The sequence below is a fragment of the Chelonoidis abingdonii genome, chromosome 5 (assembly GCF_003597395.2).
Source record: "Chelonoidis abingdonii isolate Lonesome George chromosome 5, CheloAbing_2.0, whole genome shotgun sequence".
Taxonomy (NCBI): domain Eukaryota; kingdom Metazoa; phylum Chordata; order Testudines; family Testudinidae; genus Chelonoidis; species Chelonoidis abingdonii.
The window spans coordinates 144533864-144555834 of record NC_133773.1 but is presented as its reverse complement, the minus strand read 5'-3'; the positions used below and the strand labels follow the sequence as shown (position 1 = coordinate 144555834).

The 21971-nt window shown below is 48.2% G+C and overlaps 1 long non-coding RNA gene across 1 annotated transcript in view; it reads right to left on the bottom strand.

The window, feature by feature from the left end:
- Positions 1-6369: 6369 nt before the first annotated feature.
- The window catches only part of LOC116814676 (uncharacterized), a 34608-nt gene continuing 19006 nt past the window's right edge, over positions 6370-21971 (bottom strand). The window contains exons 2-3 of the long non-coding RNA XR_004371307.2: positions 20280-20376; positions 6370-7302 (exon numbers count right to left, since the gene is read on the bottom strand). This is a non-coding gene — a long non-coding RNA (uncharacterized LOC116814676). The remainder of the gene's footprint in view (positions 7303-20279; positions 20377-21971) is intronic.

Sequence of the window (21971 nt, the reverse complement as noted above, 5' to 3'; positions counted from 1 at the left end):
GATTGTTTCCTCTCTTTGTGCCGCAAGAGGGAAAGGATCCACTCGAGCCTGGATGGAGCAGCGTCGAGGCCCAGCCCAGAGCAGGGCTCTGGTCACACTCAGGCTCCCAACGTAGGGCGGGCGTTTTGAAGGACTCGCCTTCCATACTGCCCTCAGATTGTCACAGCAGCCCAGGGAGTGGGACGGGGGTGTGTGCATTGCTCCAGGGCAGCAAAAAGCACGTGCTCCCTCCCGCACCCAACTGGAGTGTTGTGCCCCCTCCTGCGGGGCACCGGCTGACCATGGAGACCTCCAGGGGACGTCCACACAGCGTTGTAAACCCAGGTCTGTGGGACCCGGGCTTGTGGACTGGGCATTTCCGAGCGTCCGCGCTGCACTGTAAGGGTGGGGTTGCTCTCATTGGACCCGGGTCTCACAGCCACACTGCCCAGTGCACACCTGACTCGGGTCTGCAGCTTGAACTGTGTCCACACTGCAGAACGGCAGGGCCTGGACCCCACCTGCAGCAGGCTCCGACATCCCTCCACCCCTCCCGGGGAAGGGGAGCCCAGGTTTGGTGTGCAGTGTGCACATACCCCAGGCCTGAGGAATGGAGCCCCAGGCTATGGGAAAGCACCAGAACCCAGCAGCTTGCAGCCCAGCACAAGCCATGGCTCTGCATCAGCTTCCCAGGCAATACAGAGTCTGGATCAAGGTCTCTTTTTGTCCACAGTGCCTATACAGCCCTCTGACTATAACATCTGAGCACGTGCAGTCTTTAATGCTCACACACCCTGGGAGGCAGGGCAGGGCTACCGTCCCATTGTACAGATGGGGAAGAGAGGCACAGAGAGACTAAGTATCAGGGGGTAGCCATGTTAGTCTGGATCCACAAAAACAACAAGGAGCCTGGTGGCACCTTAAATAAATCTGTTAGTCTTTAAGGTGCCACCAGACTCCTTGTTGTTACAGAGAGACTAAGTGATTTGCCCAAGGTCATCCAGGGAATCTGTGGCAGAGCAGGGAATTCAACCTGCACCTTCTGGGCCCCAGGCTAGCACTCTAACCCCTGGGACCTCTTTCTCCTCACAGAGGTGGAAGGCTCTGTCTCCCATTGCCAATCCCCTGCACCACCTGACCTGCAGGGAAAACTGGTTTTGAACATGGCAATACCATGCAGGTTACGGGGAGGGGGGTCTTGCAGGTGAGACTGATACCTTCATAGGTTCCAAGGCCAGACAGGACCATTGTGATCAAACAGTCTGCCACTGTATAACTCAGGCCAGAGACCTGCCCCACAATAATCCCTAGAGCCTAGCTTTTCGAAAAACATCCCATCTTGATTTGACAATTGCTGGTGATGGCGAAGCCACCATGACCCTGGGTAAATTGTTCCAGTAATTAATTACCCTCATTGTTAAAAATGTACGTCTTATTCCTAGTCTGAATTTGTCTAGCCTCAACATCCAGCCGTTGGATTGTGTTCAATCTTTGTCTGCTAGGTTGAAGAGCCTATTATTGTTCCCAATGTAGGTCCTTACAGAGTGTAATCAAGACACTCCATAACCTTCTCTTTGTTTAGTTAAATAGATGGAGCTCCTTGAGGCTGTCACTATAAGGCAGTTTTCTGATCCTTTAGTCATTCTTGTGGCTCTTCTCTGAACCCTCTCCAATTTATCCACATTCTTCTTGAGTTATGGCCACCAGAACTGGACGCAGCATTCCAGCAGCAATCGCACCAGTGCCAAATATAGAAATAAAATAACCTCTCTACTGCTACCTGAGACTCCCCTATTTATGCATCCAAGGATCGCATTAGCCCTTTTGGCCCCAGCATCACACGGGGAACTCATGTTCAGCTGATTATCCAATAGGATGCCAAAATCTTTTTCAGAGTCCCAGGATAGAGTCCCCCATGCTGTAAGCATGGCCTACGAGCTTTGTTCCCAGATGTAGACAATTAGACAAACGTGTATCCTTCGCTTGTGTGCAGTTTACCAAGCAATCCAGATCACTCTGTATCAGTGACCTGTCGTCTTCGTTATTTCCCCCTCCCTCAATTTTTGTGTCATCCACAAACTGCATTTGTGATGATTTTAGGGTTTTCTCCAGGGCGTTGATAAAAATGTTCAAAAGCATAAGGCCAAGTATCAATCCTGGCAGGACCCAACTAGAAACATCTTTTTACAATAGCACTTTGTGGCCCATGTCGCCAGCTTTTAATCCATTTAATGTGTGCCATGTTCATTTTATATCATTCTAGTTTTTTAATAACTTTTTTAAGTTGGGATCAAATGAAATGCCTTACAGAAGTCTAAGTATATTATGTCAACACTGTTACCTTTATCAGCCAAACTTGTCATTTCATCTAAAAAGGATTAGTTTGATGGGATTTTCCATAAGCCCACGCTGATTGGCATTAATTATATTACCCTCTTTTAATTCTTTATAATCCAGTCCTGTATCAGCTGCTCCATTATCCTGCGTGGGATCAATGTCAGACTGGCAAGCCTATAATTCTCTGGGTCATCCCATTTCCCCTTTTTAAATACTCGCAGAAGCAGCGGCGGCTCTAGACATTTCGCTGCCCCAAGCACAGTGGCATGCCGCGGGGGGGCGCTCCACCGGTCGCCAGTCCTGCAGCTCCGGTGGACCTCCCGCAGGCGTGCCTGCAGAGGGTCCGCCGGTCTCGTGGCTCCATGGAAGCCGCGGGACCAGCGGACCCTCTGCAGGCATGCCGCCGAAGGCTGCCTGTCTTCTGCCCTCTTGGCGACCGGCAGAGTGCCCCCCGCGGCATGCCGCCCCAAGCATGCGCTTGGTGTGCTGGGGCCTGGAGCCGCCCCTGGACACAAGAGTAGCTTTCATCCAGTCTTCTGGAACTTCCCCAGTGCTTCAAGATGTACTGAAAATCACCATTACCGGTCCAGCAAGGTCCTCAGCCAGCTCTTTTGAAACTCTTGGATCCAAGTTATTTGGACCTGGTGATTTAAAAATGTGTAACTTTAGTAGCTGCTGTTTAACATCCTTCTGAGATACTACTGGCATGGAAAGAGTGTTATCACATTATATGACAACATCATCTGGCTTCTTTGCAAATACAGAACAGAAATATTTATTGAACACTTCTGCATTGTTATTGGTAACTTTTACTATTTCCACCTAGTACGGCCCTATCAGGTCCCAAGGACCTGTCTGCATTGAACAGCAATTAGAGACCCCAGGGCACTTTCTGCAGGTTTAAGGTTTTGTTCCCATATGCCCTTCTCCCTGTCACACTGTCACACATTCCATGCAATGCTAATTGCCTTCTGCCCTTCCCCTCCCCAGAGGTGACTGCATCTCACTGGGGCTGCAGCTGTATAATTTGTGGAGAATATGTGTAAATCCTGGTGCGTGACCCTGGGCATATCACAGCCCAGCTCTGTGCCTCTGTTTCCGCAGCTGTAGAAGGGGGACAGTGACCTTGCTCTCCTTTGAAAAGCTCTTTGAGATCGACCAATGAAGAGGTAGGTGGTATTATTAATTATTATCATTAAAAGACCCTTCCTTAACTCTTTATATTAATGATTAATACAATGCAGCCGTGTGCAGTATTCAAGATAGCCTGAATTCCATTGACCTATCTCTGCTCTGAACAGCAAAAAAAAACCAACGACTGAACCGCCCTACAATAATTTCAATTATACATGCACAGATCACTTTTTAATGAATCGCGTCCTGGGAAGTTTAGTCATAGCAAGGAATCCATTTCCTCCTGCCAGCACAGATTTGTTAATTGCCTCCCTCCTGCAAAGTGACTCCATGGTGCTAATCCCTCCTGTCGCTGCTTCAAGCCTTCCAGTCTCCCTTTCTAACCACCTCTTCCCCCTCCCTCGGAGCAAAAAGCTCCCCATCTGAGTTCCTTGGGAAAGAATGAGGTGCTGTTACTGCAGCATGCCACGGTTAAGTGTGAGCGCCCGGCATTGCTACTAATGGAATGCGACCAGGGCTTGGGCGCTGCATGAGGCATTGGAGGTAGCTCAGAGAAGAGCAACAGGAATGTTCCAGGGACTGACTTCCAAGGAAAAACGAGATGGCAGCCCCACTCTAATACAAGAACTAGGGGTCACCAAATGAAATTAATGGGCAGCAGATTTAAAACAAATACAAGGAAGTTCTTCTTCACGCAGCGCACAGTCAGCTTGTGGAACTCCTTGCCTGAGGAGGTTGTGAAGGCTGGGACTGTAACACGGTTTAAAAGAGAACTGGATAAATTCATGGAGGTTAAGTCCATTAATGGCTATTAGCCAGGAAGGGTAAAGAATGGTGTCCCTAACCTCTGCTCATCAGAGGATGGAGATGGATGGCAGGAGAGAGATCACTTGATCATTACCTGTTAGGTTCACTCCCTCTGGGGCACCTGGCATTGGCCACTGTTGGTAGACAGGACTCTGGACTAGATGGACCTTTGGTCTGACCTGGTACAGCCGTTCTTATGTTCTTATGTTCTATTCTCCTTCAATGAGCCCTGCCCCTTCAGGGGGGTCTGCCTGAGCACAGGGCTCCATCCACCCGCAGCTCATTACAGAAACAAGGTCTAGCTTAGGGAATGACCACTCTAGGGGAGACCTGTGACACAGCAGGCCACATGGATCTGATGGGGGTAAGCACCAAGGAGAGGGAGAAATTATCTAGCCTCATAAGAGGGGGGAAGCCATAATCGATGGGATGGGCAGGATTAGGCACCTGCAGCCCATTGGACAAATACCACTGACGGGTAAGGGGAAGACCTAGGCTCAGTGTCTGTGGGAAGAATCTCTGATAGGGAGATGTAAGATGATTGCAATACTTCCAGGGACCCGAAGAGCCCACGCCCCGAAAAGCGTTACTGATGCATGACACTGCACAAGCTGGGGGTGTAATGAACCAGGCACTGCTCGCCCTGGCATTGGGAGGGGGTAGAACCAATTACAATTTTTCAATTTTTTTCCCCGTCAACAACTGCAATTTCATCTGCCTTGAAATCTTTCAGCAAAACTTTCAATCTCTTGAGGCGAAAGTTGACATTTCTGGCTGGGCTTGGAAACTTTCCATTGGACAGGAACATTTCCAGCATTCTCGTGTTTGTTGGAAAATTGAATTTTCCCCTCTGAACATTGCAAAGGAAATGATGGTTCAATTCAAACTCTGTTGCAACAATAAAAATGAAGATTCTAACCAGCCTAGACTGCAAGCCATAATTCTCCATGGCCTCCAAAGTGAGCTGGGGTGATTCCAGTTTCAGGGGCCCCACCTAAGACACTACGAAAGGCCTGGTGGTTCAGATGATTCTGAGAAACTGTCCTCTGAAAGTCAAGCCATTTGGAGGTATCTCAAGTGAGTCTCCTATGAACTGAGGTACCCAAAATCACTATCGCTTTGGAAAATGTCACCCTACGTGCTTTGAGATTATCAGGCAGATGGGACTTTTATTTATTTGCGCCACTTAACCCCTTTGTCCATGGGGCAGAAAGACATTGTCATCAATGCAGCATGACCTTACTGTGATATTTGCAAAGGGACAGGCATCGCCTCTGGCACAGTCTGTCACCGCTCTGCATAATTCCCCCCCGCCCCATTACTTAGCTTCCTTGACACCCCAGCTAACCATTCAGGGATCCGCACCCACGCTGTCAGCCAGAGGACAGAGCCTGGCTTGACTGATGGAAGCATCCCATCTAGCGCACAGATGCTCCCCCCTCCATTCCCCAACGAGCCGCATAAGTCATGTTTTGTATCTATTCTTCTCATCCAAGCAGACAAGAGACCACAAAGCAAAGGTCAATGGCTTGTGCCTCCAGGCACTAAACGAGATGGTGAGACAAGCAGACGATTCTGATGCACAGTTAACCTTTCAGCTCAGTCCCTATCTGCCCCTTCCCCTACCCCCCACCCCCGGCCACTGTCCACTCTGTGCTCCCCACACATGCACCAAACATCGCTCCCGAGTAGGGTTGCCAATTTCAGTTGGACATATTCCTGGAGGGTTCATCACGTGACAGACTCCAGGACAATTCTGGAGGGTGGGCAACCCTATGCCCAGCAGGGAATGAGGATTTGTGACCTCCCCAATGATACAGAGAGAGAAATTTGGGGTTCGAAGAACATTTTTCTGCCCTATTTTCCAGGGACAGGGTTGGCAGGATCCTCAGATGTCCACACCTGGCTGGGATTTTCCGTGGGTGGGAAATGTTGACACTTCACTGTACCTTTCTGTTCCGAGTCGTCACGCAACACTGGAATATCGAGATTTTACAGAGAGTCAAAATACAATGCGGTTCTTTTGCCAAATGAAAAATTCTATGCAGTAGAAAGGTCTAACTAGAAAAAGTTGACATGTTTCATCAAAATGACATGACCTGACAACTCACAACATTCTTCTTTCTGATTACCCGAACAGGAAAATTTTAACAAAGTTAATTGGCAGTTTTCAATGCTGGCAAAATCATGTTTTCCAAGACAACTTCTCATGCAAAACATTTCAGTTAACACTGATTAAATAAATAAAATACCACCAAAGGCACAAAAAAACCCGCTTACATTTAAGCCTGGTCTACTCTTAAAAGATAAAAAGAGTGAGGAGTCTTTGTGGTACCTTAGAGACTAATAAATTTATTTGGGCATAAGCTTCTGTGGGCTACAGCCCACTTCATTGGATGCATCCAGTGGAAAATACAGTAGGAAGATATACATACACGGAGAACATGAAAAAATGGGTGTTGCCATACCCACTCTAACGAGACTAATCAATTAAGGTGCGCTATTATCAGCAGGAGAAAAAAAAATTTCTGTAGTGATAATCAAGATGGCCCATTTCCAACAGTTGATAAGAAGATGTGAGTAACAGTAGGGGAAAAATTAGCATGAGTAAATAGTTTTTACTTTGTGTAATGACCCATCCACTCCCAGTCTTTATTCAAGCCTAATTTAATGGTGTCCAGTTTGCAAATTAATTCCAGTTCTGCAGTTTCTCATAACTTTGCTGACCTAACTCCCAGTGTAGCTGCAGCTACGTCGACAGAAGAATGCTTTCATTGACCTAGCTCCCGCTGCTCGGGGAGGTGGACTACATTAAGACAGGTGAAAAGCCCCTTCTGTTGCTGTAGAAAGCGTCTATCTTATGGTGATCCAGCGCATAACTACAGTGCCATAGTGTAGATAAGCCCTAACCGAAATTAATTCCTCTAACTAGCCCACAACTCCCTTCTCTCCCTTTTATGCCTTGCAGGGTTTCCCCATCATGCCTTGCTCTTAAAGAGGTACTGACGCCTCAGAGTTCACCCAGCTTTCATCTTTGCAGAGTCCCTGAAAAGGGAGAAGATAGGAAAATGAAGAACAAAATTACCGTCATATTGGCCAACGTTATGATAGATAAGAGAGGGTGAAACAGTGATTACTTTAGAGTGTAATCAGGAGGAAAACTCATGCTCAAGGAAACCCTGTATGAGCCTTTATTTTCTATTCTACTCTGTTCAGTTCTATTATTTTAGGCACCTGCCACCACGGTAGCTGAGCACCTGGTTCTTGAAGTCTCATCGGGGAAATGCTTCCCTATCCAAACTTCAGTGCGTTGACATAACTAGAACTAAGATAAGAACCCTCATCTCCTAGCTTCCAGTTGTACATCTAGTCCAGTGGGTCACCGCACATCTCAGAGAAGTTCCTCAAACTCTCCAAACCTCCGTTTACCTCCCTGCCAAAAGGAACATAATGACAGGTTTCTGCGTCATGGGTTGGGGGAACCCCTAACTGGATGATATTTGCAAAGTGCCATGGCCAAGATTTTAAAGATCAGGAGTCTAAAATTAGGCTCATAAACCCATATTTAGGCACCTAAATGAGTAGCTGAGTTTTCAAAGGTGCTAAGCACAGCAACTCCCATTGACTTCACTGGGGTCAGCAGGTGTCCAGGACTTTTCAAAACTAGACCATTAAAGAATGTGCCTAAATATGGGTTTAAGAGTAGAGCTGTGAGACTAATCCATTCGTCCATTTGCTGGCTGCACTGAAAAACAACAACAGTAAAAAAAAAAAAATAAAAAAAAAATAAAAAAAAAAAAGAATCACCGCAGGTCAACCCAAAATGAACATTTTTCAATTTTTTTGGCAAACCGAAAAATTGGAGTGAAATTGTTTTGGGCTGAATGTAACATTTCATTTTATGTCGGAGGGTTTTCTAAACCCTTTTTTGAAACTAAGTCATTTTGATTAAAAAAAAATCAAAATATTTTGGGAGTTTTCTGAAGGTTTTTCTTCTTTTCCTGACCAAAACAATCCAGTGAATTTGATTCATGAAATGTTTCAGTCAACCCAAATCTCCATTTTCAGATGGAAAAGTTTTGGCTGAAAAAAATTCTATTTGGGAGGCGAATTGTAGCCCTCCCAAAGTAGGAGGTATTTGAAACCCAACTCCCCATCCCAATCTAGATCCACATTTTCCATATTACAAACCCCAAGAATTTAAAAGGCCTGAGTCAGGCTTCCCAAAAATCAAAAGATTGCCTTAAAAATCATGGGATTTTCAAAAACATAAAGGTGAGGTTCTTTTTATTTACCTTCTGGGGTTTTGAGTCTCTAGGCATCCCATTTCTCAGCTTTTTTCTGCAACCAAGAGGGCTAGAAACTTTTAAAAATGAAAGCTGAGGTTTTTACATAACATGACTCCAGGAGCTGGAGCTTTAAAAGAAAGAGTAACTATCTTGAGATTGTGATAAAATCAGTTGGCAACAATGAATTTTGAAATTGACTCCATAGGTTTAATAATGGGCCATACCAATCCCCTCCCGCCCCCTGGTGTTCTGAACATCCTGAGCTTGTTTGGATCCTGGGACTAACTTTTTGGCTTGCGTCCATCCAACAGAAAACTTCCAGTCTTCCAAAACGTCCCACTTCATTAATACTTTGGCAACAAGCTGTGTGGCTTAGCATGTCCTGCTGAATCTGGAGCTGAGTTTGTAAGAGTGAGTGTATTTGTGTGTGTGTGTGTGTGTGTGTGATTGTGTTTCACGGTGTGTGCCTGGGTGACTGACTCCCTGTACGTGTCTGTATCTGGTGTATCTGTGCTTGCTCACATGATTGTGTCTCTGTCACACACACATAAGCACAGTGTGCCAAGTGCGTTTGAATAAGCGTATCTAGAAGGGATAAGTGTGAGTGGATCTGCGTGTGTGAGCAGATCCCTGGGGGCGTATGCGTGATGGCAGCCCTGATGCACTAACAACAGTAAATTGTCATTAGTGATCCTGAGTGGTATGCCAGAAGGATTCGAGCGGCCCAAAGCAGATGAGGCTGGTTGGAAAACTTCCCAGAGAGTAGTTATCAGTGGTTCATAGTAAGGGTGACCAGATTTGGGGGTGTTTTTCTTACATAGGCTCCTTTTACCCCCCATCCCCTGTCCTGATTTTTCACACTCACTGTCTGGTCACCCTATTCATAGTGAGGTCCCACAAGGATCAGCCCTGAGACCCGTTCTGTTCAATACATTCATCAGTGATTTAGATAATGGCATAGAATACACACTTCTAAAGTTTGTGGATGATACTAAGCTGGGAGGGGTTGCAAGTACTTTGGAGGATAGGATTAAAATTCAAAATGATCTGGAGAAATGGTCTGAAGTAAATAGGATGAAATTCAATAAGGACAAAGATGTGGACAAATTGGAGAAAGTCCAGAGAACAGCAACAAAAATGATGAAAGGTCTAGAAAATGTGACCTAGGAGGGAAGATTGAAAAAACTGGGTTTGTTTAGTCTGGAGAAGAGAAGACTGAGAGGTCATGATAACAGTTGTCAAGTACATTAAAGGTTGTTACATGGAGGAGGGAGAAAACTTGCTCTCCTTAACCTCTGAGGGAGCACAAGAAGCAATGGGCTTAAATTGCAGCCATGGAGGTTTAGGTTGGACATTAGGAAACACTTCCTGTCAGGGTGGTTAAGCACTGGAATAAATTGCCTAGGGAGGTTGTGGAATCTCCCTCAGTGGAGATGTTAAAGAGCAGGTTAGACAAACACCTGTTAGGGATGGTCTAGATAATAGTTAGTTCTGCCATGAGTACAGGGGACGCCACTAGATGACCTCTCGAGGTCCCTTCCAGTCCTACGATTCTATGAAGACCACTGAGGTGACCTGAAACCCTTTATGAACATTAACTGCACTAACGAGTGACCTCCTGCTGCCCAGGGTTACATGGGACAGCTGCTTCCTCCTCAGACCAGCACGCCTCCCAGGAACGCTCCAAACTGACAGTGCCCCAAGGCCATTGAAATAATCAGGGAGAAAGAGACTAGCTAGGCAGCATGGGGGAGGGGATGGATCCTAGCACCCATACACAGCTCCAAAGCCAATTGAAGCTGGTAGAAGGGTTCCCGTTGACTCCCATAGTCTCCAGCCAAGGCTCTAGCAGGACCCAATGAGAGATTATTTATTTATTTTTGTGAATAAGGGACATTTCCTGTTTGTTGTTCAATATCAGACAAATAACAAACAGATCCAGGGCCCCACCCTGCCTCTATGGATGTTCGGCTGCCAGGGTCAATTGGAACAGGTCCGAGTCCCTGCAAATAGCAACTGATGAATCCCCAGGTTCTATTCCCTGCTCTGACACAAATGCCCCCCCGTGTGACCTTGGGCAAGTCACTTAACTGCTCTGTGCCTCAGTTTCCCCACGTGTAACATGGGGATGATGGACCTCCCTCTCAGGGGGGCTGGGTGAGGGTAAATGTATCAAAGAGTGTGAAAGGCTCAGATCCTACAGTGATCGGGGCCAGACAATACCACAGATCGGTAAAAGGGTCTATTACATTCCAACCTATCGCCACATGAGATCCCAATGCTGGCATCCCTCAAACTCTTCATGCTCAGCTTGCCCCGTCTACACCTTTGCTCTGCCCAAGGCAGGTGGCCAAACCATCCCTTTCAGTTCCATTCTGCGCCCCCTTTCCTTGCTGCCCAGGTGCCCAGAACCCCCACACTTCCAGCCTCTCTGCCTTCAAACATGCTTCTCACGTGAACGCCTTGCCACCAAGAAATGCTTCATACATCTCCTCGACCCTGGGCCCTGTCCATGCATATGCTTTTATGTCTCTGCTTCACACCTGATTCTGCAAGGTGCTGATTGTCGCCAGCAGCTGCCGTGGGTAGAGCTCAGTGCAGAACAGATTTTGCTCTCTGCTGGCCATTCCCAATGTTCAGAAAAAAAATATTTTGGAGTCACACCAGAACAAGCTTTTTGCAAATCAAACAGTTTTTTAAAAAAAAGCATTTTGGGTCAAACAAAACATTTCATTCAACCCCAAATTCAGAGATTCTAGGCAAGAAGGGTAATCAATCATCTATCTGACCTGCACACCACAGGCCAGACAACGCTTCCCCCTGCCGCCAATAAAACCTTTCCAGTTTGATTTTGAACACTTTTTAAAACTTTTTTTAATTAAAGGCAACTTCAAAACAAAACATTATTTCTATTTAAAAAATTAAAATATTTTCAGTTTTTCAGATATTTTTAGGATTTTTTTCTGACCAAAAAAAATTTGATAAATATAACAGCCAGATTGAGTCAGACCAAAGGTCCATCTAGCCCAGTATCCTGTCTTCCAACAGTGGCCAATGCCAGGTGCCCCAGAGGGAATGAACAGAACAAGGAATCATCAAGTGATCCATCCCCTGTTGGCCATTCCCAGCTTCTGGCAAACAGAGGCTAGGGACACCACCCCTGCCCATCCTGGCTAGCAGCCATTGATGAACCTATCGGCCATGAATTTTTTGACTCCTGTTATAGTCTTGGCCTTCACAACATCCTCTGGCAAGGAGTTCCACAGGTTGACAGTACTTTGTGTGAAAAAATACTTCCTTTTTGTTTGTTTTGCTGCCTATTAATTTCATCTAGTGATCCCTAGTTCTTGTGTTATGTGAAGGAGTAAATAACACTTCCTTATGCACCTTCTCCACCCCAGTCATGATTTTATAGACCTCTATCATATTCCCCCTTAGTCGCCTCTTTTCCAAGCTGAAAAGTCCCAGTCTTATAATCTCTCCTCATACGGAAGCCGTTCCATACCCCTAATCATTTTTGTTGCCCTTTTCTGAACCTTTTCCTATTCCAATATAACTTTTTTGAGATGGGGTGACCAGATCTGCACGTGGTATTCCAGATGTGGGGGTACCATGGATTTATATAGGGGTAATATGACATTTTCTGTCTTATTATCTGTCCCTTTCTTAATGATTCCCAGCATTCTCTTAGCTCTTTTGATTGAGAGGATGTTTACAGAGAACTATCCACAATGACTCCAAGAAAACAACACAAATTTGCGGAATGTTTTGGGTTTGCCAAATCTGTATTTATTTATTTTTGAAAAAAAAAAAATAAAAGAGGAAGGTTTCAGTTGAAAAATTTGTCCCAACTCCAGCTGTGGGACCTCAACTCTCATTGGCTTCGGCCCTCAGCAGTATCCTGCCCTACAGTCCTGGCCCCTCCTTTATCTCTACAGCACTGAGCACTGGCTGAATCATCAAACACCATGCTCCCGTAGCATCGCGGAAGGATCCTAAAGTGCTTTATAACCTGGAGGGAAGGCCCAGCTAACCACTGCAGAGAGGCAGCCACCTCTGGGGATGCCATTCAGCAAATGACAAAGAAAGAGACCATAGTCCTTTGGGTGAATTCTGGACTCTCCGTGCAATAGTGAAAAGCTGCCCTAGCCAGGATCACAGCCTGCACTGTTTGACAGCCTGCAGCTGTTCAGGGCTTTTCACACCACCTCACTGCCCACTGGGATCAGTAGAGAGATCGAGAGCTGTACCTCCACATTCCTGGAAGCTCACTTAGCCCAGTGCTTTTCCTGTGCTGGCAAGCACAAGGCTTTTACCCATGCTGAAGAGTGAGGAGGAGATGGGCTGCAGCCGCACGTGAGCAGGGGTGAAAGCCTGTGGGATTGCTGCCTACGGGGGCACTTCTGCTCAGTGTTCAGGGACAGTCTTAGGTCCAGGCCTGACAATGGCAGGATTACATCCCATAGAGCCCTTCCTAACTAAGCCATGGAGAAGCCCTGTTCCCTGATCCACAAGACCCTGAGCAGCGGTAGCATGGGTCAGTTCAGGTCAGAGATAAGCCCACTGGGCAGGTCTGGGTCTGCAGTTCAGGTCTGCTCAGAGCTGGGATTCCAGGCACGATCCACCCTGAACTCTTCTGCACATATTCCACCAGTTCAATGCAAAATCTGTTCCCCTCAGGCACCTGTTCTGGAAACCTCCCAATATATTATCCCAGAATCACAGTAACGGAGACCTGCTCACTCCCGAGACAGCCTGATCCAGATCCGAGCCCAGTCACAATCACCCCAGAGTCTGACCCTGGTTCTGATCCAGGATCTGGTGCCTGCTAGTCATAAGAACATAAGAACGGCCGTACGGGTCAGACCAAAGGTCCATCTAGCTCAGTATCCTGTCTATCAACACTGGCCAATACCAGACGCCCCAGCAGGACTGAACCTAACAGACAATGATCAAGTGATCTCTCTCCTGCCATAGATCTCCGTCCTCTGACAAACAGAGGCTAGGGACACCATTCCTTACCCAGCCTGGCTAATAGCATTAATGGACTTAACCTCCGTGAATTTATCCAGTTCTCTTTTAAACGCTGTTATAGTCCCAGCCTTCACAACCTCCTCAGGTAAGGAGTTCCACAAGTTGACTGTGCGCTGCGTGAAGAAGAACTTCCTTTTATTTGTTTTAAACCTGCTGCCTATTAATTTCATTTGGTGACCCCTAGTTCTTGATTATGGGAATAGTAAAATAACTTTCCTTATTCACTTCTCCACACCACTCATGATTTTATAGACCTCTATCATATCCCCCTAGTCTTCTCTTTTCCAAGCTGAAGATCCTGACCTCTTTAATCTGTGCCTCATATGGACCCTCTCCAAACCTCCAATCATTTTAGTTGCACCTTTTCTGAACCTTTTCATGCCAGTTATATTCTTTTTTGAGAAATGAGTAGACCACTATCTGTACGCAGTATTGAGATGTGCGGTTGTACCATCATTGATATCAAGGGCAAAATATATTCTCAAGTCTTATTCTCTATCCCTTTTATTATTCCTAAACATCCTTTGCTTATTGACGCCTCTGCACCACTGCTCGGAATTCATCAAAGAGAACTAATCCACGATGATCAAAGATCTTTTCCTGACTCGTTGTTGCTAATTAGCTCCCATCATATTATATGTTATAGTTGGGGTTTATTTTTCCCACTGTGCATTACTTTTACATTTATCCACATTAAATTTCATTTGCCATTTTGTTGCCCAATCACTTAGTTTTGTGAGATCTTTTTGAAGTTCTTCACAGTCTGCTTTGGTCTTAACTATCTTGACCAGTTTAGCACCATCCCCACCACAGGTCCAGACAAGGCAGGATTGTCCCCCTCATTCTGGTACATTCTCCTTTCCTCACCCTGTTCAAACCTGCAGCCCTTTAGCTAAAAAGCAGGCCAGCACCCTTCCATTGCCAGCTGACACCATCCTTAATGGGGCCCTGTGCCTTGCTGGGAACCTCTTGATTCCCCTAGTGGGGAGTCAATTCCGTCTCTGTGCCCACCTTCAAAAGCCCAGCCTGACCCTCCACCTCCAAACAGATCAATCTCTCAGGACAATAGATTCCCCTGGGGGCTGGGCTGATCCAGATGCCCAGAAATTTCCATCCTCCCAAGAGGAACTTTTTACATTTGCACTAGAATTTATTGTACAGTAAAATCAAATCAAATCCCACGGTTGGGCCTACACGCCCCCTTCCATTCCTGATTTATTTTATGATCAACACATGCCATAAGCAGGGCCTGCCTTCCATGCTGATCCAATCAGCCTGCTGCTAGTGTCCTTGCTATCCCACCAGCCAGCAGGATCCAGGTCGCCATCTCTCTGGGCTGGGTAGTGCCGCTCGCAACGTCCCAGCAACACAGCGTCGGGCAAATCCCCCTGGAATTATCCGAGAAAGTCTTTCCCTCTTCTTCAGTATTTTGGCTTCCTCTTTGTTAATGAAATGGCGACTTTCTCGAGCAGTGGAATTACCCAAGAACAATGGCCTACGACGATCGAAATTGATCAATTTAAGGGTGTGAGTCAAGCTGTGTTATTTCCGAATGTAAATTATTTGCTTCCTGAGGTTTGGCTCCGACAGATGTAGGATCTATTTACCAATCTCTATGTCTATATTATCTGCATCTGTCTCTCGATCTACCTTCAGCATCTTAGCCCGGCTACAATTCTTTACATTATCATCTCTGGTACAACAGGCTCTTTGGGGATGGGAGGCGCGAACCTTAATTACAAATCCCCAGCAACGCACTGCCAATATTTTAACAAAGGGGCTGCCCCGTGTGATCCCTCACTAGCGAGCAGTGAACCCCATGTCTCGGCGCGCTGCAGAGAGAGCACAGGAAGGGAATGGGGAATCTATTTTCCCACAGAAACCACACTGATTTCTTCTCTCCACAGCTAGGGGAAGAGGCAGTCCTACAGCAAGCAAACTTCTACCACAGGCAATTGCTGGATTTGATTCCGGAAAAAATACGCCATAGCGTAAGGATAGCAGCTTGTGTGATCTGAAATTGAGATAAGAATTCCATTTGGGGGAGTGAATGGGATGGGGGCTTGAAGATCTTTCCCCAAGGAAAGCTGTTTGAAAATACCCCACACCTTACACAAATCAATCCGTTGCAAAGGTTTGCTATTCGGGAGTATCCTCTGAGCCCTAGAATGAAGACAGCTTTGGCAGAGATGGGGGTAGGAAAATCCAGAGATGGGGTGATTCCCCTGAATGCGCCCTCCAGAACAACCTGTCTGGTAAATGCCATGTTCCAGAAAACCCCATTCTCACCGTGCTGGGGGTGATACAGAGTCTGTAATGGAAATAGCATCCTCCTGCCCTGCCCAGTCTATGAGATGATATTGGGGCTCCAGGACTGTTCCCCACTCCAACTTCTCACAAGAACCAATAGACAGACAAGTACTCACCCTGAGCAGCTCCCAGCCCCTCTCGGCAATGCCCTGTGAGCTCCTCTGAAACTTTGCCACAACTTCAGACAAAGGCAGAAGTTCCTTCTAGTCATCCCCCCACACATACACTCCGCCCCATCCAACTGCTGAGGCTAAACCGGACAGACATGCTGGTGCCAGATTGCTCAGTGAGTTAATGAGGTGATGCGCTCTGGCAACTGTACTCCCCACCACACATACACACACAGACACACACACACCCCCCTCCCTCTAAAGAGGTTGCGGACTTAACCCTTCACACGCTGTTTCTTTCCTGTGCAGCAGTGGGCTAGCATACTTAGAATAGCAGAAGTAAAAAATAGCCTGGCAATGGGGATGGACAGATGGATCTGACAGATGACTGTTGCCTAGGGCAGTGGCTCTCAACCTTTCCAGACGACCGTATCCCCTTTCAGGAATCTGATTTGTCTTGCGCGGCCCCATATTTCACCTCACTTAAAAACTGCTTGCTTGCAAAATCAGACATAAAAACACAATAGTTCCCAGCCACACAAGTACTGAAAAATTGCTTTTACTTTCTCATTTTTACCATCTAATTCTAAAATAAATCAGTATGAACAAGTTATTGTATGAAATTTTAGTTTGTACTGACTTCACTAGTGCTGTTTATGTAGCCTGATGTAAAACTAGGCAAATCTCCAGATGAGCTGATGTACCCCCTGGAAGATCTCTGCTCTGCGTACCCCCAGGGGACACATACCCCTGGTTAAGAACCACTGGCCTATGGGATATTCAAGTCTCTGCTTGTACCCTCAGTTGAGGAAGCTCATTCTAGTGCAGTGATGCACCACGGGGTGTTATTAACAATCAAATTCACTAACACCCATTCCCCGTCTGTGATCAGCTGATCACTGTGATTGGAATCCTTGTCTTTTTCAGCCAGAAGTCCAGAATGAAGGTTTCCATCTATCCCAGGGTTCCCCCCTCCCCCCTCCCACACCACATTTTCTTAAATTTTCTAGATGAAAAAAATCTACTGAAGAGGTAAGGAAATTGCATCCTGAAGAGGGTAAAATCTGAGACCAAATCCAGTAGTGGCCTCTGTAAACTACATCAAGCAAATAGCCTAAATGTCTGAGCAGTAGACTAGAAATCAGGAACTTCTGAGTTCAAGCCCGTTTCCCTCACCGAATTGACTCGCTGTGTGACCTTTGTCAAGGTGCTTCCCTGCTCTGTGCCTCAGTTTCCCCACCTGCTAAATGGGGATAACAAGATTTCCCAGCCTCGCCGACTGAACCATCCAAGCCTTGTAAAGGACCTTGAAGCTGGCGGGCGAGTCCCACGCCAGTGATGCTGGAGCGGCTACATGGAAATCGGTAGAGTTATTGCAAGTCTACAAGTTCTAACCAAGAGTGGATCCCAGCTGGGATGGGGCTAAGCAATGACACGAACCTATTTAGGAAACCCAGCTGTCTTGCAAATAGCTATCTGCAGATCCCATGACCACAGCGCCGTCTAGTCATTGAAGTATTTATCCTCACCACACTTCTGGGGGGCAGAGCCCTGCTATTATCCCCATTGTACTGAGGGGAAACTGAGGCACAAACACATTAAGGGACTTGCTCACGGTCACCCAGGGACTAGACGCCAGGGCTCCCACGTCCTAATCGCCAAATCATCCTCCTCTTGCAGCAAGGATGACAGTGTCCACCCACTAGGTCTGTGCAGCTCCTCCTTTACTCTGGAGAGCTGAGTGCCACAGACCCTCCTCACCTCTCAAGCTCCTTGGTCCTCCTGAACAGCTCCTCTCTACCCCAGCCCTGTGACTTTCCCTGCCCATCTCCCTCCTCACTGCGGTCTGCCCCAGAACCCCATGTCCTTCGCTCAACTGCCTCCTTCCGGCTTTTCCAGGGGTGAGACAGACCCAGAGCCGGGGCAGGAAATGGGGACATGGAAGGGAGTGGGAGCTGCTCCACCTCACTGCGACCAGGCTTCCCACAGCTGCACCCCATTCTCCAGTTCTTTATCCCATTCCAGCTTCTCCTCTTGTGCTCTACCCACTGGGACTGCGCCATTCCTTTCACCCCGGTGATCCTGCACGTGCTCCTCACCTCCCTTCCTGCCACCCCTTCACAAAGGGTTGACCACCCAGGGGTGAAATCCACCCACTCGCACCAAACCGACACACCCCCAACGCCCGCTTTGGAGGGCTGATGTGAGTCTCAGGTCGGGGGATGGTCTAGCGCCGGCCTCAGGTGGAGCGGTGAATGCCAGAGCTGGCTTGGGCCACGTTAAGCAGATATGGACCCGAGAGCCTCATCCGTCTGCATCCAAAGCCCAGGAGCACTCTAACCCAGTGCGATGGTTCTGGCCCCCAATACGGATCCAGATACAAACTTGCCTGGCTTTGGGGGGTATTTGGATTTGGCCTCCATCTCTCAGTCTGTCACCCTCCCCCCATGCCCCATCCTCGCTAGACACCATCTCCTCCTAATTCCTTCCCATCTTGTATCCCACCTCCCTGGCCCGCCCTTCATGGTCTCGGACGGAGGGTTAGGCCCCAGAATCCTGCCAGCTGAGCAAGCGCAGGACCATGGTCGTTAGAGCTGGAGGGGGGTGATGGTAAAAGAGACAGAAGGATTTGGGCTCAGAAGGGAAGGCACATCTCTAAACTGATAGCAGCTGTGGCAGCACATTGACAGCCCTCCCTGCATCAGGGACTCTGTCCTGTGTACCCCTGAAAACTGGCCCTCGGTCTGTCCTGCAGCCAGTAAAGACAGGAAAGTCTCCTGTATGTTCCAGAGATCACTGGGGAATCACTCAGGGTCGTTGTCACGGGCAAAGCTCAGGGCGATGGCAAGGCCCCCATCTTCATTTTATCCCAATGCTTAACTCATTTTGCTGCTGAGCATGCCAGGTCCAACATCTGCTGTTAGGTGAGCTGCTGCTATAATACGCTGGCAGAAGATCTGTCAGATCCCCCTCTAGCAGCTTGTAGATCACAGGACAACAGCCTACTACTGGCACAGGTTAATGGAGCTGCTCCTTTCACTTATGCTGTGGCAGTCAGGACTGCAGGTCTCCAGTCCAAACCCCACTGATGACCCAGGTGGGGGCACGTTGGTCATTATACTGGGATGCCCCATGGGCCAGACCGGTCCATAGTGAACAAAAATCATTTCTCCTTTGTGGGCTTCTCTGTGCCCAGCGACACTCAGCCACACCAGCACGGAGCTTTGAGCTCTCAGGAGGAAGCGGGATGCAGGTGCAAAGTATTTATATCATTAATTAGCATTAGTATTATGGACGAGCTGCAGACAGGACTCTCCTGCCCAGAAGCCACCCCTTCACTCTTCAGTTGGAGCACCCCCAAGGTTTATCTATGCCCAAAAAAATCTTCCCATGGGGCCTGTGGCGGGGGATGACTCACCAGCATGGCACCTCCTGCTGGTCATCCTAAGAATTAGCTTTTTTCCTGCTCGGAGCGCCTGCCACTGGCCCCATGTCCCTCCCAGATCCCGGTGCCCTTTGCCAGGGGTTCTGCCCACTGCAGTACCCCCTTACTCTGGGTCTCCCCATGCTGGGGAACCCCCAACCCTCTATCCTCACCTTACCTCAGTAGCTACTGCCAGTCACCAGCTAGCCCCCGCTCCCTGGGCCAGATGGCAGCCTGTAAACCACTCACCATCAGTGGTGGGGGGTGGGTCGGACCAGCTGCCTCTGCCTATTCTTGGGCTGCCGCTCTGCAGCCCCAGTACCCTTTGTGGGCCATTAACTCGGCTTTGCTAGGCCGGAGCTCCCCAGCTCCCTCTGCCCTTCCCCAGCACCGCTCCACTTCAGGCATCTTCCTCAGCTTCCCAGGCAGCCAGGTCCTTCTCTCTCATGCAGATAGAGAGAGACTCTCTTTGCCTCTGGCCCTCAGCCCTCTTACAGGGCCAGCCCTGGCCTGACTGGGGCATGGCCTCACCTGTGGCTGCTTCCCCCAATCAGCCTGGCTTTTCCAAGCCGCAGCCCTCTCCGGGGCTGGTTTAACTCCTCTGGGCAGGAGCGGGCTGGCCACCTCGCTACAGGGCCCTAGACAGCTCTCCTAACCCCCAGGTCCAACTACCACTCCCGTCAACAGGAGCTGAAGCCCACATATCCCAGGGCAGGAGCTGGCTCCAGCTGAACGGGCCCTTTGTTCAGAGATCCTGAAGAGGAGATGGGCCCTTTTGCAGAGTGGGGTTCTACTGGCCCCTCGGTCCCCTCTCTGCACTCACCATCACCCTCCGTCCTGTTCCCCATCACATACCTTCAGCCCAGCAGCCTCTCTCCTGCTCTTTCCAAGGACAACGCAGGAGCCAAAGACACAGCCTGGCTTCCAAACGTTCCAAAGGAGGGTCCCCAACCTGGAAGGAAAAGTCCCTGTAAGGCCAAATCCAGGCTCCCCAACCTACATCTCAGCAGCAAACTCCAGCTCAGGACTCCACTTCTGGCTGCTGCAAGCGGGGACCTCGCTGATGCTTCTCCAACCTGATCCCATATATCATCTGCACCCCCATCCTCCCAACCACCCCCTCATAGCCAGGTCTCTCTCCAGCCCAGAGCCCAGAGCCCTTCGACCCTGACCAGGCAGTGCATCCTGCCCATTTGAGCATGCCCTCTCCGCATCATGGTTCATTCTCTTGCAGAGCCCATAACAGACCTAAGTTGCAGAGCGGGTCTCAGAGGGGCCCTGGGAGATTGCTCTGAGAGGGGAGGGAAGGGTTATTAATAGACACATCCGAAGCTCGCTGCATTTTCTCTGCTCCAGTGAAGATCACCCCTAAAATCTCTCAATAAAAACCCTTTAGAGCTCACCCCATGGATCTCTCCCTGTCTGCTCAGTCCACCTCTCCCCCTGTGATTTTCTATGGTCCTGAAAAATAATGGAAACCCGGGAGCTAACACAGTCATTGATGATGTCAGCAGTGGCAAACGGTGTGGGATATTGCACACACCACAGGCCAGGGCAACGGAAACGCCAAGGTTCTAATCCCTGGCCAGTCTCCCTGTGCCTCAGTTTCCCCATATGCAAAATGGTGGCATGATAGTATGCCTATCACATCTGTTGCTGTCTAGGATTTCATGATTCCATCGCTCTCCATGGACACAGGGAACTTAACTGCTCCAGCAGAGATGGAACATGGAACCTCCTGCTGCCAAAACAACAGGACTCCGCCACGGAGGTTATGACCAGCATCATACAAATCAAAGTAAATGATGGCTTGAGCTGAAGGAGGATTGCAGTTAGCAGTACAGGGCCTATGACACACAGCTGAGCCCTTCTGATTCCATCCACTAGAGGACAGCAGTGTCACATACACATTAGCCAGTTTATTGCAAAGTCTCCCCATTGCACAGCAGGCTTGTGAGGTGTCATCTGTGTTCATAACACACTTTGGGTTTCAATCCAACATTCTGTACAGGGTTTGACTGCACTCACAATTAAAATCTCACCAGATTTCACAGTCTACCCCACCTCTCGATTGTTGAAATTATGGCAGCACCTAGAGGCCCCAAACCAAGGTTGGAGCCCCATGTACACACCCATAGGGAGGGCGTCACCGTGGGTCACAGCTCAGAGTACCAAATTGAGGACAGACTGCTTGGAAATAGGGCAGTGGTTATTCTATCATTAGCTATACCAAGACAGTAACAAAAATCAATGTCGGTCTCACCACACCGGTTAACAAGAAGTCAGATATGCAGTCTCCTTTGGCATTCCAGCCCTAGTCTCACCATTTGGTCACTGGACTCTCTGAGAAGTTGTTACTGAAAACAAATTTCATCACATATAGGGGTCTCTAATCCCAAGAGATCAGCCACGTAGCCAGGTCAATATACAGAATCATAGAATATCAGGGTTGGAAGGGACCTCAGGAGGTATCTAGTCCAACCCCCTGCTCAAAGCAGGACCAATCCCCAACTAAATCATCCCAGCCAGGGCTTTGTCAAGCCTGAC